The following is a 15,000-nucleotide window of genomic DNA, read 5'->3' as shown; positions in this document are numbered from 1 at the left end:
CGGTCGGGGGCCACACCGCCCGATCGGGCGATCTGATGCTATATTTCAACTTATTCTCGCGCCCGGTCGGGCGGCAGCTCGCCCCATTGGGCGAGCTTCCCTTTCAAAATACTTCGACTCTCGCGCCCGGTCGGGCGCCCTCTCGCCCGATCGGGCGTGAGAAAACTCCATACTCGTCAACTCTCGCGCCCCGGTCGGGAGCGATCTCGCCCGGTTGGGCGAGAATTGTTAATTTTCCATGCTCGCTTTCGCGCCTGGTTGGGCGGAGCCTCGCCCGGTCGGGCGAATTTCCTCGATTTAGACCCCTACTCTCGCGCCCGGTCGGGCGCGCTACAGCACTGAGTCCGATTTTTTTTTCTTCTTTTCTTGTCTCCAAATTTGACTCTGATTTTTTTTTCTTCTTTTCTTGTCTTCAAATTTGAATAACTTTTCCCATCAAACCTGTACAAAACCTCATAAAACTCATTAATTTCTTTTCTCTCTCCTCACACTAATCAAAAGAAAAGAGACTAAACTAAAACGCGAGAAAATACGGGTTGCCTCCCGTAAAGCGCTGGTTTATCTAGGTCCCGCACGACCCTATTACCACATGTTAATCAGGATGAACTGGAATCGATTAGATGAAGTAGTTCAACTGCACCAATCGTAGCTCCTTCATGGTATTGCTTAAGTCGTTGGCCATTAATCTTGAACTCGTTACCATGCTCATCGATTAATTCCACAGAACCAAATTTATTTGCCCTTTTAACAGTAAAAGGACCAGACCACCTTGACTTTAACTTTCCTGGGAAAATTTTAAGTTTAGAATTGAACAACAACACCTTATCACCCTCTTTGAATTCTCTCGGAAGCATCATCTTGTCGTGCCATCTCTTGGTCTTCTCCTTGTAGACACATGCACTATCATAGGCCATCAACCTAAACTCATCTAGTTGATTAAGTTGAAGAAGCCTCTTTTCTCCCTCTAGCTTAGCTTCCAAATTGAGTTCCTTAATAGCCCAATATGCCTTGTATTCCAATTCCACCGGGAGGTGACATGCTTTACCGTACACAAGCCTATAGGGAGTAGAGCCAATCGGGGTCTTAAATGCAGTTCTGCACGCCCAAAGGGTGTCATCCAACTTGTCACTTTAAATCTTTCCTTGATTTTACTACCACCTTCTCTAGAATGGCCTTGATCTCACTGTTAGAAACTTCAACCTGACCACTCATTTGGGGATGATAGGCTAGACCTGTCCTATGGTATACACCATAATTTTTGAGGAGGGTGTCCAACTTCCACTCATGAAAGTGAGATCCTCCATCACTTATTATAGCTCTAGGAACTCCAACTCTTGGAAAGATGGTGTTCTTGAAAAGCCTATGGACCACCTTGTCATCATTGGTAGGAGTGACAATGGCCTCAACCCACTTGGATACATAATCAACGGCGACAAGTATATAACGATTCTCTCTTGAAGAGGGAAAAGGTCCCATGTAATCAACACCCCAAACATTAAAAATTTCAACTTCTAATATTCCAGTTTGAGGCATCTCATGCCGCCGCAAAATATTGCCAGTCCTCTGGCAAGAGTCACAAGCCATAGTGGGCCAATAAAAACCTGACTCATTAATCTTGGCCACCGCTTTGGTGGGACCATGATGTCCTCCATACAGTGAGTTGTGACAACTAGTAAGAACACCGTGAACTTCCCATTCGGGAACACACTTGCGAAATAATCCATCTACACACTCACAAAATAAAAAAAGGATCATCCCAAAAATAATGTTTAACATCATAAAGGAACTTCTTTTTCTAGTTGGTAGGACAAGTCAGGGGGTAGAGTACCACCCACCAAATAATTTGCATAATCTGCATACCAAGGGTGTTGCTCTACAACTACATACAAGTGGTCATCAGAGAAAGAATCATCTATAGGGAGAGAATTCTTACCCTCATCATACCTGATACGTGACAAGTGGTCTGCCACAACGTTCTCTGCACCTTTCTTATCCTTAATCTCCACATCAAAATCTTGGAGCAAGAGAACCCAACGGAGGAGCCTAGGCTTTGACTCTTCCTTGGCAATTAAATACTTCAAAGCTCCATGGTCAGTAAAAACAATGACTTTAGAACCAACTAGATATGATCTAAATTTTTCTAAAGCATAAATAACAGCAAGAAACTCTTCTTCGTAGTGGCATAGTTGACTTGGGCTTCATTTAAAGTTTTACTTGCGTAGTAAATAGCATGCAAACCTTTATTCTTTCTTTGTCCTAGCACGGCACCTAATGCAAAATCACTTGCATCACACATGATCTCGAAAGGAAGAGTCTAATCGGGTGCACATATGATGGGCGCCGATATCAATGCCTGCTTTAACTTGTAAAAAGCCTCAAGACACTCGTTAGTAAAATCAAATAGGGCATCCTTGAGTAAAAGCTGAGTTAGTGGTTTAGCAATTTTAGAAAAATCTTTGATAAAGCGACGATAAAACCCCGCATGACCTAAGAAACTTCTAACCCCCTTAACATTGACTGGAGGAGGCAATTGCTCAATTACAGAAATCTTAGCCTTATCTACCTTTATACCCTTATCAGATACAATATGACCAAGGACTACTCCCTCTGTCACCATAAAGTGACACTTTTCCCAATTTAATACTAAATTGCATTCTTCACATCTTTTCAATATTTTAGCGAGATTTATAAGGCATGCATCAAATGAAGACCCAAACACACTAAAATCATCCATAAATACTTCCATGATAGACTCTATGAAATCAAAAAAGATACTCATCATGCAACGTTGAAAGGTAGCAGGGGAATTACATAAACCAAAGGGCATTCTACAATATGCAAAAGTACCATAAGGACATGTAAATGTAGTCTTTTCTTGATCTTCAGGGTGAATTGGAATTTGGAAAAATCCCGAATACCTATCCAAATAACATACCTCTCAAGCATTTGATCAATAAAAGGGAGAGGGAAGTGGTCTTTTTTAGTGGCGATATTTAATCTACGATAATCAATGCATAAACACCACCCTGTAAAAGTTCTAGTGGGAATAAATTCATTTTTATCATTTTTAATCACAGTCATCCCACCCTTTTTAGGAACTACCTAAACAGGTTTTACCCACTTTGAGTCAGAAATAGGATAGATAATACCTGCATAAGTAATTTCATCACCTCTTTCTTGACTACTTCTTGCATATTAGGATTCAACCTCCTCTAGGGTTGAATACATGGCTTGTAGTTGTCCTCTAAATGTATCTTGTGCATACAAAAATCAGGGCTAATACCCTTGAGATCATCAATACTGTACCCAATTGCCCTTTTGTGGGTTCAAAGAACCTCTAGAAGTTGGGAAGTTTGTGGCTCATCAAGTGCAGTACTAATGATCACAGGGTATAGTTCCTACTCATCAAGAAAAACATATTTCAAATGAGAAAGGAGAGGTTTAGTTCAGGTTTCTTGACCTCTGTAGGTTTTGATTCCTGAACTAATTTCACTACCTTCATGGTCTTTTTAGGATCAAGCTCTTCTACTGAAAGAACTTTTTCAATAGCATCCACCTCAGTACTCTAAATGCTTGAATCACCTACAAATAAATCTCCACAAAGAACTTCCTCCAAGGGATCCCTTGCAAGAACCTGTTGTAAGCTTTCTTCACAAATATCATCCATTATATCAATGACATCAACTAAACAACGGTTTTCTTCTAATATAGGTCCTTTTAAAATCTTCCCTAAATTAAAAGTAATATTATCATCCCCTACAGAAAGGGTTAGTTTTCCATTTTTAACATCAATAATGGCTCTTGCTATATGGAGAAAAGGCCTACCTAATATATTGGGAATTTGTGTATCCTCAGCCATGTCTAACACAACAAAATCAACAGGGATAAAAAATTTACCAACTCTGACAAAAACATCATCTAAAATACCTAAGAGGTATTTAACAGAACGATCTGCCATCTGTAAAGTAATGTTAGTAACTTTCAAATCACCCATATTAAGCTTAGCACACACAGACGATGGCATAACACTGACACTAGCACCCAAATCACATAATGCTTTATCTATGAAGACATTACCAATATGACAAGAGATAGAAAAACTAACTGGATCCTTTAATTTAGGAGGAGATTTATTTTGCAATAAAGAACTACATTCCTCTGTAAAAGCTACAGTTTCTACCTCATTAAAGGCTCTTTTCCAAGTCAAAATATCTTTCATAAATTTAGCATATGCAGGAACCTGAGTGATTAAATCAGTGAAAGGAACTATTACCTGCAAATTTTTCACAACCTCCAAAAACTTACCGAATTGCTTATCAATCTTACTCTTAAAATGTCTATTGGGGAATGGAAGTTTGATAACTGGGCTCTGCACATCTCCACCCTTGTCTTGAGATTTACCCTACAAAGAAACATTAGAAGGGTTAGTTTCCTTTTGTAGCCCTGCAGGGTTAGTAAGATTAGCATTTGGTGCAAGGGAATCTGAATTAGCAACAGGTCCATTATCCTTGGGCATAGGAGGCCCATCATAGTGTGAACCACTCCTTAGGGTTATTGCATCAGCAAGATGGATGGATTGGTTGCGATGGTAGAGCTCCCTGCTGACGGGTTTGTAGGGTAGATGAAATCTGCGCAATTTGATTGTCCATGATTTTATTGTGAGCTATAATCGAATCAATTTGTGCATCCCTACTCTCCATGTGCTTTTGCATGCTTGAAAGCATTGCTCTAATTTCTGACATAGCAGGGTCAGAAGATGAGGAGGGTTGTGACTGATTTTTCTGGCAAGAATTAGGATGGTAATATTTTTGTTGTGGTGGTGGTTGCTGTTGTGTTTGTTGTAGAGGTGGAGGGTTTTGTACATTGGTACTCCGGTAGGAAAGATATGGGTGGTTCCGGAGGCCAGGATTATAAGAGTTGGAGTATGGGTTATTTTGCTTATAGGATTGGAAGGCATTAACTTGCTCTATGGAACTCCTACAATCTTGCTCCCAATGTCCTACAAATCCACAATTTTCACAAAAAGTTTCATTGTTAGCAACAGCAGAAACATTAGCTACAGAGTTAAGAACAACAGTAAGATTATCTAGTTTCTGACAAATAGATGTTAATTGAGCCTGCAAAAAGGATACGGAATCGACATTATGTTTTCCTTTGTTAGCAAACCCTCTCAGATTCCTATATTGGTAATTGTGAATTGCCATGTCTTCGATAACCTGACCTGCATTTTCAACATTAAGTTTTATTAATCTCCCACTAGCTGCAGAATCTAGAATTGATCTAGATGAGTTTCGTCCATTGTAAAAGGCTTGGATCAACTGCCATTGTGCCAGATTATGGTGGGGGGATTCTCTCTATAGATCCTTATACCTTTCCCAAGCCTTATATAGAGTTTCATCTGGCTCTTGGGCAAAGTTCTGAATAGCACTCCTTAGTAAAGCTATTCTCTCTACAAGGTAATATTTATTATAAAAATTCAAAGCAAGAGTTTCCCAGTAAGTAATACAAAGTATAGTTCTATTCAAACCATTAAACCATAATTTAGCTTTTCCACATAAAGAAAAGGGTAAAAGAATCTCCCTGATTTAGTCTTGCGTGACCCCAGCTTGCCTAATGGTGTTGCAATATTGGCAGAAATTTGCAATGTGAAGATTATGATCTTCACCCTTGGCTCCACTGAATTGCTTCCTCTCTATCATCGTGATAAACTGGGGTTTGATCTCAAATTGCAATCCATCAAGGGCCGGAGTAGGAGTAAGGTGTGGAAAATCTGTCAACGACGGCTGCGAATAATCCCTGAGCTTGCGAGGTGGAGGAGGTGGTGGTGCCGTCATCTCTAATTCAGGATTACCTCCAGAAATGTCTCGTATCTGCCTGTAAAAATTCTTCTGTCTATGAAAAGATCGTTTGATTTCAGGATCGAATGGAATGTAGCCAGATCTAGAACTCCTGGGCATAAACACAGAACTAAACAAACAATTATGAGAAAGTTGTCTCAAAGAACTTGCGTTCTATGAGACAGAAGAAAATAATTTAGACTACAAAAATGATCAGAAATAAAAATAAAACCGTTTCCCCGACAACGACGCCAAATTTTGACATGATAAAGTCGTATCACCTAGTAAAAAATAATTCCTAAGTTCCTCTAACTATGCAGATTGGGAAGAAGGGTCGATCCACAGGGAAACAAGTCTTCCTATTCCTAATTAATCAAAATAATCTAAATTATAAAGTGATTAAATTATAGATGTAAGGAATTAAACTAAGGGAGAACAAAAATAGGGAGAAATCAATTAATAAAAGCCTAGGGCATAGGTTCACCAATAAGTAATATTCCAGGGTAAAACATAATAATTATCAATCATCAATGCATCAATTAATCAGATCATAAAGGGCTTTCACTACATATTACAATCACAGAGTTAATTTACCGGTATTAAATCTCATCTCTCGAATCTCGACTTAACCATTTATAAATTAGTCTGCCTATTGAAACTAAGCCTAAACATCAATTCTCATCTCTCGAATATCGAATCAATATTGCATAACTCATACAATTAAACCAGGCCTAATCTAATTGCATAGCATTAAATCAATCAATAGAAAATTAATCAGGCATTGACATTCAACAATAATAAATTACCCCTTCATATTATTTATGGATCCCCATAAACCCTAGAAAGAAAACTACTCACGCATAATTAAATCTAAACTAATCAAAGCAATTAAACAAGACATGATGAAATAAAGAAATTAAATTACCGAAAATAATAGAGAAGAAATCGTTACCAAATTTAACGGAAATAATGAATTGTATTAAGAACAAGGTTGTTGAGTTTTAGAGAGAGAAAGCTGAAAGAGAAAAAGGTACTAAATTTACTTAACAAAAATGTATATATATTAAACTCAGAAATCCTAAACTTAAACGAACAAAAATCAAGCTTAATTATCTTCCAAAAACACGCGCCCGGTCGAGCGCCACACCGCCCGGTTGGGCGTGCCTTTTTCTTCATTAAATCTTTTCTCGCACCCGGTCAGGCGCGAAATCGGGCGTCTTGCATTCTTCTGCCCCTCCCGGCCGAGCGCGCCTTCGGGCGAGACCATCTTGGCCGGGCGAGGCCATCTTGGGCAAGCAAGGCCACTTTGGGCAAGCCTTGGACTTCAATTGGGCTCCGATCCTTCGGCCCAATCCGGGTTTCCTCCTTGGGGCTTGACTACTCGGTCCAATTGCCTCGGTATATCGGTTTTGCTCCTCCAATGGTCGTAGTCGCTTCATAAAATCCCGGGAAAAATGCTCCAAATGTGCAATTCCCTACAAAACTCAACCAATACTACAAAAACACTAGAAAACACCAATTAGTAATAAAAGTGGCTCTAAAGAGCCAAAAACAGTACCAATTACGACCAAGGGATGGGGGTAAAACACTATATAAAATAGACATATCACCTAGCAAAAAACAAAATAGGTTTCTTGTAAGGTTATCTGATATCATTGAAATTGACCAGATTTTGCATTTTCCTTGGGTTTTACAACCTAATTTTATACAACTACTTCATTATGTTCATTAACTATTATACGATAGTCAAACAACTCGTTGTGCTGTCAATGACCTTCTACTTTTCAGCACTGACATTGCTTGTTGAGGTGGTGAAAGTCAGCTTCATCCTTACCAAAAAATTTGAAAGCTCAAAATTGGCCACAAAAACATATATGTTGCTTGTACAACTCATGAACCAAACAAAAAATGTACAAGGATACCCTCGTTATCTGCGTTTACAAAAAAAGGACCTGCGTTACTTACTCATTGAGTTTCATTAAAGTAAAAGCCAAATTTAATTTGCAGCTAAAGAGACGTACGGTAAACTCGGTTTAGGCTAGGTTATGTTTGAGTTGACAACACATTTACATATTCTGCCTATTAAAGGAGAAGACTTTTTATTCAAAATAAGATAATTAAAACTCCACTAAATCAAGTACCGAATAAAATACAAATTACTTGGATTAAACTTAATTTTATAATGAGAAGTACTTAATTAAAAACAATAAATACATAACTAGCCTCATGGCCTTTGGAAAACGTAGAAGTTCACCTATTACATTAAAATTACATTAAAGACGTAATTAACCAACATTTAGTATCAAATAAACATAGTTAATCATTTTACTAAACTTGATACGGAACAAAGCACCAGAATCTCATAAATCTTCATCATCATCACTGCAACCAACACTTATCTCAACCTCGGATGTGGAAGAACTACGACACCAATCCTCACCATCGTCACTGGAGTCTCTTTCAACCTCGGATGCAGAAGATCCACGACACCATCCGTCGTGAACTTTCTCACCATAGGTTAGAACAGCATTGGACATGTTATCGACATAAGCTTCACGAAAGCCATTCTTGCTATAAGGTGGACGATTGATTAACTCTGAGTGATTGGTAATTTCTATTCCATTGATAGTATAAATTTCGGCCTGGAAAGAGTTGTACTCTAGTTGATTGTTCTCGAAAACCTCCACAAAATCACTCTCACCGAATTTGAGCCACTGAACTGTTACTATACTATTCTCTGTAATATCGGCAACTGCAAACTCTCTTCCAACAACCAACAACGCCTAACACACTCCATGAGTACTAATGAGGTAGTCAACAACGACACTCCACTCGTCTAGTCCCATGAATAAAGTCAAGAAATTACAAAGGTGGCGATACCTAGTGTCATTGTTGTTGCAATGCCATATATAACACGACGCAACTCTCCTAAATTAATTGAAAAACATATCTTGTACAAATCAACCATGTAGTACATTAAGTAATAAGCCTTTTTCAGGAAATTCAAAGGATTATTAATGTTAAAAGGGCTTAAGAATGGAAAATAGGGATGAAATTCCAAACCTTGAATTACGAAATAGGTACGGCTAAGCGTAGCTAATTGATGGGAGAACATCAAGGAACGGTTACGAGTTTTCAAAATTAGATATCCGAACAAAGCTTAAATAGGGGGTGCTTCGTTCAATTGTGACCTTGCTAGAGGAATGATTGATTCCACCCAATTCCTCAACGTCATCACCACATCATCTTCTTGTTCTTGACGACAAATGGAGGTGAAATGAAATTGTACCATGTGGGATTAAAAGGTTTTACCATAGCCAATAGCGTTAACAATGTGGAAGATGAGTAAGTAGCCATTGTTGCTTGGTAATGGTAATGGTAATGGTAATGGAGTATTGATATTTGAATCAAAGGTGGGGTTTATTAGTTTTAGTTGGCAACACAAAAGAGTGTCAGTTATTATTTTGCTATGTTTAAGTTTTGATTTAAAAATTATAAAAATAAGGGTAAAAAAATAGAAAACTGAATAGAGGGTCAAATATGAAATGCAGTCAAAATGGGTACATGACTAAATCTACTTAGAATATAACTGTATACTTATTAAATTTAACAATAATCAATTTAGAGCCGATATGACGTCATTTTTTTCTAGTGATCACAAACGATATAACAGTATTATTTAATAACTACGAATTTCAGGTATATATTATTTGAATTTAGTAAATTAAATAAATAACCTCCACTCATAGAAGTTTAATAACATTATTTAATTCATCCTATCAAGGTGTATTCTAATATTGTAATTTTAACATACACTTCTTACGGACATGAACCTCTTTTACCAAAAGAACAATTGAATCCATTTCATCGAAACAAAACTTGTTGGACATGAATTGAACATAAGGGAATTTAGTTGAAATGATTGCATATGTACCGAAATGATTGCATATGTACTGAAATGTTTATTAAACTAGATTGTTGGGAAGTGAACTGAACCGAACTGGAATAAACTGAAACAAAACTGCAGTTAAGGTGCAATACATTAAGATTTGATACTGACATAATGAAATTAGGACCGTAACATAACCAATAATTATAGTCCCATACTGAAACAGAACTACAATGAATTGATATAAAGCTACACAACAAACCGTAACATAACCAATAATAATATGTTCGAGTTGCAATATAAGTAGTAATTATAGTCTTATACGTAATAGTAGTAGATACAAAACGTATGTGGTTGTATATTATATAACAGTAATATACAAAAATATAACTGTATTAGATACTAAAACTACGAATTTCTGGTACATCTTATTTGAATTTAGTAACTTAAATAAATAACCTCACGCATAGAATAACATTATTTAATTTAGCCTATGAAGGTGGTGAAGTAACTTAAAGAACAATTGAATCCATTTCATCGGAACAAAACATGTTGGACATAAACTGAACATAAAGGAACTGAGGTGAACTGATAATACTATGTTCGAGTTTCCATATAAAGAGTAAGTATAGGCATATACATATCAAGTACTTATATTGATTTTGTTTATTCCGATATTATTCATTAACATGATGTTGTTATTACTATGATGCTTGAATTAAATAAACAAATAAATTTAGTGGATCCATAGATTTAATAATAAAACTTAAAATACAATATTCTAATGATAACATAAACAACCATTGTCATAAATAGCAGTTACACAAGCAGTAATAAAGGTACATATAACGGTAGATGGATAAACAACTACGGTACACTTTTTAGAATTAACAGTACTTAAATCTAAATAACAGCTTCATTCAAAGATGCCATCCCATCTTCGTCCACCGCACCTTGGTCATCAATACACGAGCCACCTTCATCAACGACCTTTGCTGGCTGTCAAATTAGATTTGCCATTAATTCATTTATTTATGTAACATATAAAAGATTTATACAAATAGTGTTATGAATTAATTAGAATTAATACCATAATTCCTCATGTCTTAAGGATTGGTAATTTGTCTAAGCTTGTGATATGGACATCCTTTGTCATACTCTTAAAGGTGTCCCATATGACAAATGTACCCCCACTTAAGCAGTTAAGCCCATGCTTTCAACAATCTCCCAATTCATGGTATTTTCGAAGTTATTAGCCATGGTGACAGTGTGAATTTTGTTAACCCGTACTTCAGTGAGTATGACCAAGGTTGGATGATGGAGACCAATCAACCTTGCAAGGTTTTCTTCAAAAGATGGTCGACTGACACCTCTAGTGTTCCACACTATTAAGCAACAACCTATGGGAAACTCTAGCATCCCCGGCACGTACTCTGCTTGAAGCCGAACCGTCATGAACCTCTTGTATTTAAAGATAGTGTTATCCCTGTCGTTTAAAATCATAAAGTCGATAGACGAGATATGATCAGTTGAGTAAAAAATTTGAAGTCTGTCAGTGAAACAACCCATCACTCACTGAACCTTCCCTAAACCCAAAGAGTAAATGGCCCCTTGAATTTCAGGACCGGAGTTGGGTCGACTATCTTCCCAAGAATTAAAGGTACTAATTTCGTAGCACAACTAGTACTATAATCAAGGTACCACTTTTCTAATTTCCAAAAAGTTCTTGGCAAGTTAACTATTCGTACAAGATCTACAATATTAGGCTGATGAATTGGTTTGGTTTTACCATCTTTGCTAATTATTACCATGCCCTTTAGATTTTCCTCCCAAGGTGTCAAGACTACAAACAATGGCCCTAAGCACCTCTTCTTTAACAGCAACCATTATACCCGTTTTGAGGGAGGGGAAGAAATACTTAAAGTCTTTGAAGTTGATCTCTGGAGTAGAAGTTTTAGGTGGTTCCCAGAAAAGGGTATGTGTGGGTGGATTGACAATGTAATACCCGGGTGGGAGGAATAGGTTGATATTGTTATAATTTTGAACTTCAGCCATAGTTGAAGTTTAGGGAAGTAAAGTAAAAAAGAGCACTTGTAGAGAAGTAAAGGTGTTGTTGTAAATTTAAACCAAATTCATTTTTCCTTTTTAAGGATTCAACAGAACAAAATTTATTTTAATTCAATTCCTTATCTATATTAACAACACTTTTAATCCAAAATATAAACTGTTAAGTTATCCCATATAGGATATAGTGTTATTAATACGCCACTTAAAATGTCTTAACAAAATAATAAAATGCACAGTACACTCAGTCAAAATAATAAAATGCACGGTACACTCAGTCAAAATCGAATATGACAGTACAATATGTGCATATAATAGCATAAAACTTGTACTATTTAATACAAAGGTTTTTATGGTACGTAGGGGAACATGATACCTATATAAGAAACATGTTTCTCATGCTAAGGTACATCATATCAAATTCTTGGCTTAAGGAAATGGCAGACCAACCCAATAATTAAGAGGTAATAGAAATATATTTTCATTTTTTACTTTCGCATGTACATATAAGTTTTATTAATGATCATACATTAATCATGATTATTGCAGCAAATTGACATCAACGTGAGGAAAGACCAACTTCCGAATTGTATACGTCGAAAGCTCATGGCTGATGTTGCTTTAGGGACAACCGCGGGATGGCAAGAAGAAAAAAAAAAGGATGGGGTTTGCATTGAAGTAGACAAAGATTGCCCTAAATGTAAAGATTTCATAAGTGGATAATACCAATGACAAATTTAAAAAAAATGTACTTAATACTATCATATGATACATTTGGTTGCTCTTCATAAAAATAAGGAGTACGTAAAATGAATTATATGTATTTTCTTGGTAGGTTATGTTTAATCGTTCGTAGCTATGATGTTTATGTCTAAATGCTAGTAGTTTGGTTAATCAAATAAAATCAATTGTTCTGAATACTTTCATTTTTATTTGTTATTTGATAGACTAGGAAAAAAAGTAACTCAACCACCTACATTCGTATTTAATGCTTGAAACTTAAAGTAAACTAGTAAAAGAGAGTTCATAATTTAATGCAACTTTCAATGTTATGACCAAACTATAAAACTAAATAATGTACTTCTCGCTTTATATTCCCACCAAAGTAAAATATCATGAGTAAACTCCTCCAAAATTAAGTCACTTGAACAATATCGGTACATTAAGAACAATTAAAAATGTCGACCTCTTCTTCGAGTGATGCAACTGATAAAACCAGTGATAGCGTCGTTTTTGCTGGAAAGCCACCCTCAAGTAAGTGTGATGTGGTTTTAAAGGGAGGTGGTGTGGATGACCAAGGTATAGTGTACATCTTGGATTTGGAGGAAACTTTCGATTCCACCTTTATTCATTATGCACAAAGGGCTGGAGTTAGGCCAAACATCTTGCGTTTCTATCACAAAGGGCAACTGCTTACGCCTACGGAGACTCCCTTTGAGAGAGATTTCTGCAGCAATGAAATTGTTCTAGCCTATAATACTGTAAGTCGCACATAAAGTTTTAATGTAGTATGAATGATATTTGACGTTTTACATATTCCGTTATAATACTGTTACGTTGTTCTAAATACTGTTATTTACTAAACTATATTGTTTACACGTAGGAAAGGAAGCCTAGTTCTGTTCGACCAGTAGGAGTTAATACCACCAATCGTAAATTGTTTCACATATCTTATTTATTTGAATGTCGCAACACTTACAAATTTAGGGCATCAAACACTACACCCATATTGACTTTTATATAAACGCTGGGCCACCGACCGTAACATGGATGAGCAGCGAGTCCGATTGTGGCTTAATGGGGTCGACTTGGATGATCGTATGCCGGTTGAGGAAGTAGGAATTGAAGATGAGTCATACCTTCACGCCCATATAGAGCGAGAAGGATTTGAAAGGCAAAGATTCGAGCACTTCATACGGCCATAACTATTTAAAATCATTGTATAAGTATCTGTGTTTATGTCCATTAAGTTTAATTAAGTATCGAAATAACTATTAAATATTTTGTGATTACGTATCGGGATGGCAGTTGATTCTATCATTTCGTACTCCTTTGTAGTATTAAAGTAACAAATATTTGTTAAGGTGTTTGTTAACTTAGTTGTCCTAGTTTAAGTTTTTAATATGATTCTGCCTTTAATAGTGCCTCTGTACGTTTTTGCTACTTCATCCTAAATGTTGGAAAAAACTAAAGGTTTAATTCCATGTAAATTAATATCAATAATTATTCAAATATATGAAGTATAAGATAAGATGTATGTACTTTCAAGAAAAAAAAAATTAAATAAATAATTACTTGTATGATATGTAACATTTTTTTTTTGATGTTTATTTTGTGGTGTACAAGAAATAACAATTGAATAGATTTCATATGTAAAGATTCAATTAGTAAGTATAAGATAAGATGTATGTCCTTTCAAGGAAAAAAAATTAAAAAAATAATTAATTTTATGATATGTATCATTTATATATATATATATATATATATATATATATATATATATATATATATATATATATATATATATATATATATATATATATATATATATATATTCATTTTGTGGTGTACAAGAAATAACTAATAGATTTCATACGTAAAGAAATTCAATTAGTAAGGTGTACTCCTTTTTAAGATAATATTACAAAACATTTGTTAAGATTGAACCTAATTCAAAAACAGTTTGGTTTAAAGTAAACCTTTCGGGTCGTATAATTTTTTGACACAATATGAATTATTATAATAAATGCAGGAATAATATTAGAAGTGATAGGTAAGGGTCAATAATGGCGATAACAGTTTAAATATCAATAATAGTCGTATTTAAATAAGAATAACGGTATAAAATCTAAAATAACAGTATATCTGTAAATAATAATTGTATAAATTTAAACGTACAATATGCCTTCAAGCTTTATCTTTTTTTTTTTTTTTTTTTGACGTGACCTTCAAGCTTTATTTTATCACTTTTATATAACTTTGAACCTTCTGTACAAGCTTTATCATATCAATTACCCTTCATTTCAGTTTCCTTATTTTTTAAAAAAAAAATTACCCTTTCATTTCAATTTCATAATTTCATAATTTTTTTATTTCGTAGCCTCATCTTCCTCGTCGACGCGGACAAATTCAGGTATATACATACTCTTGTCTATTAATGTCTTGATTCACTAATAATTATATTTGATATCTAATCTGAAATAGTTTAGT

Source organism: Chenopodium album, chromosome 16 (assembly GCF_948465745.1).
Source record: "Chenopodium album chromosome 16, dcCheAlbu1.1, whole genome shotgun sequence".
In the NCBI taxonomy this organism is placed as follows: domain Eukaryota; kingdom Viridiplantae; phylum Streptophyta; class Magnoliopsida; order Caryophyllales; family Amaranthaceae; genus Chenopodium; species Chenopodium album.
This window is presented reverse-complemented; position numbering follows the sequence as displayed.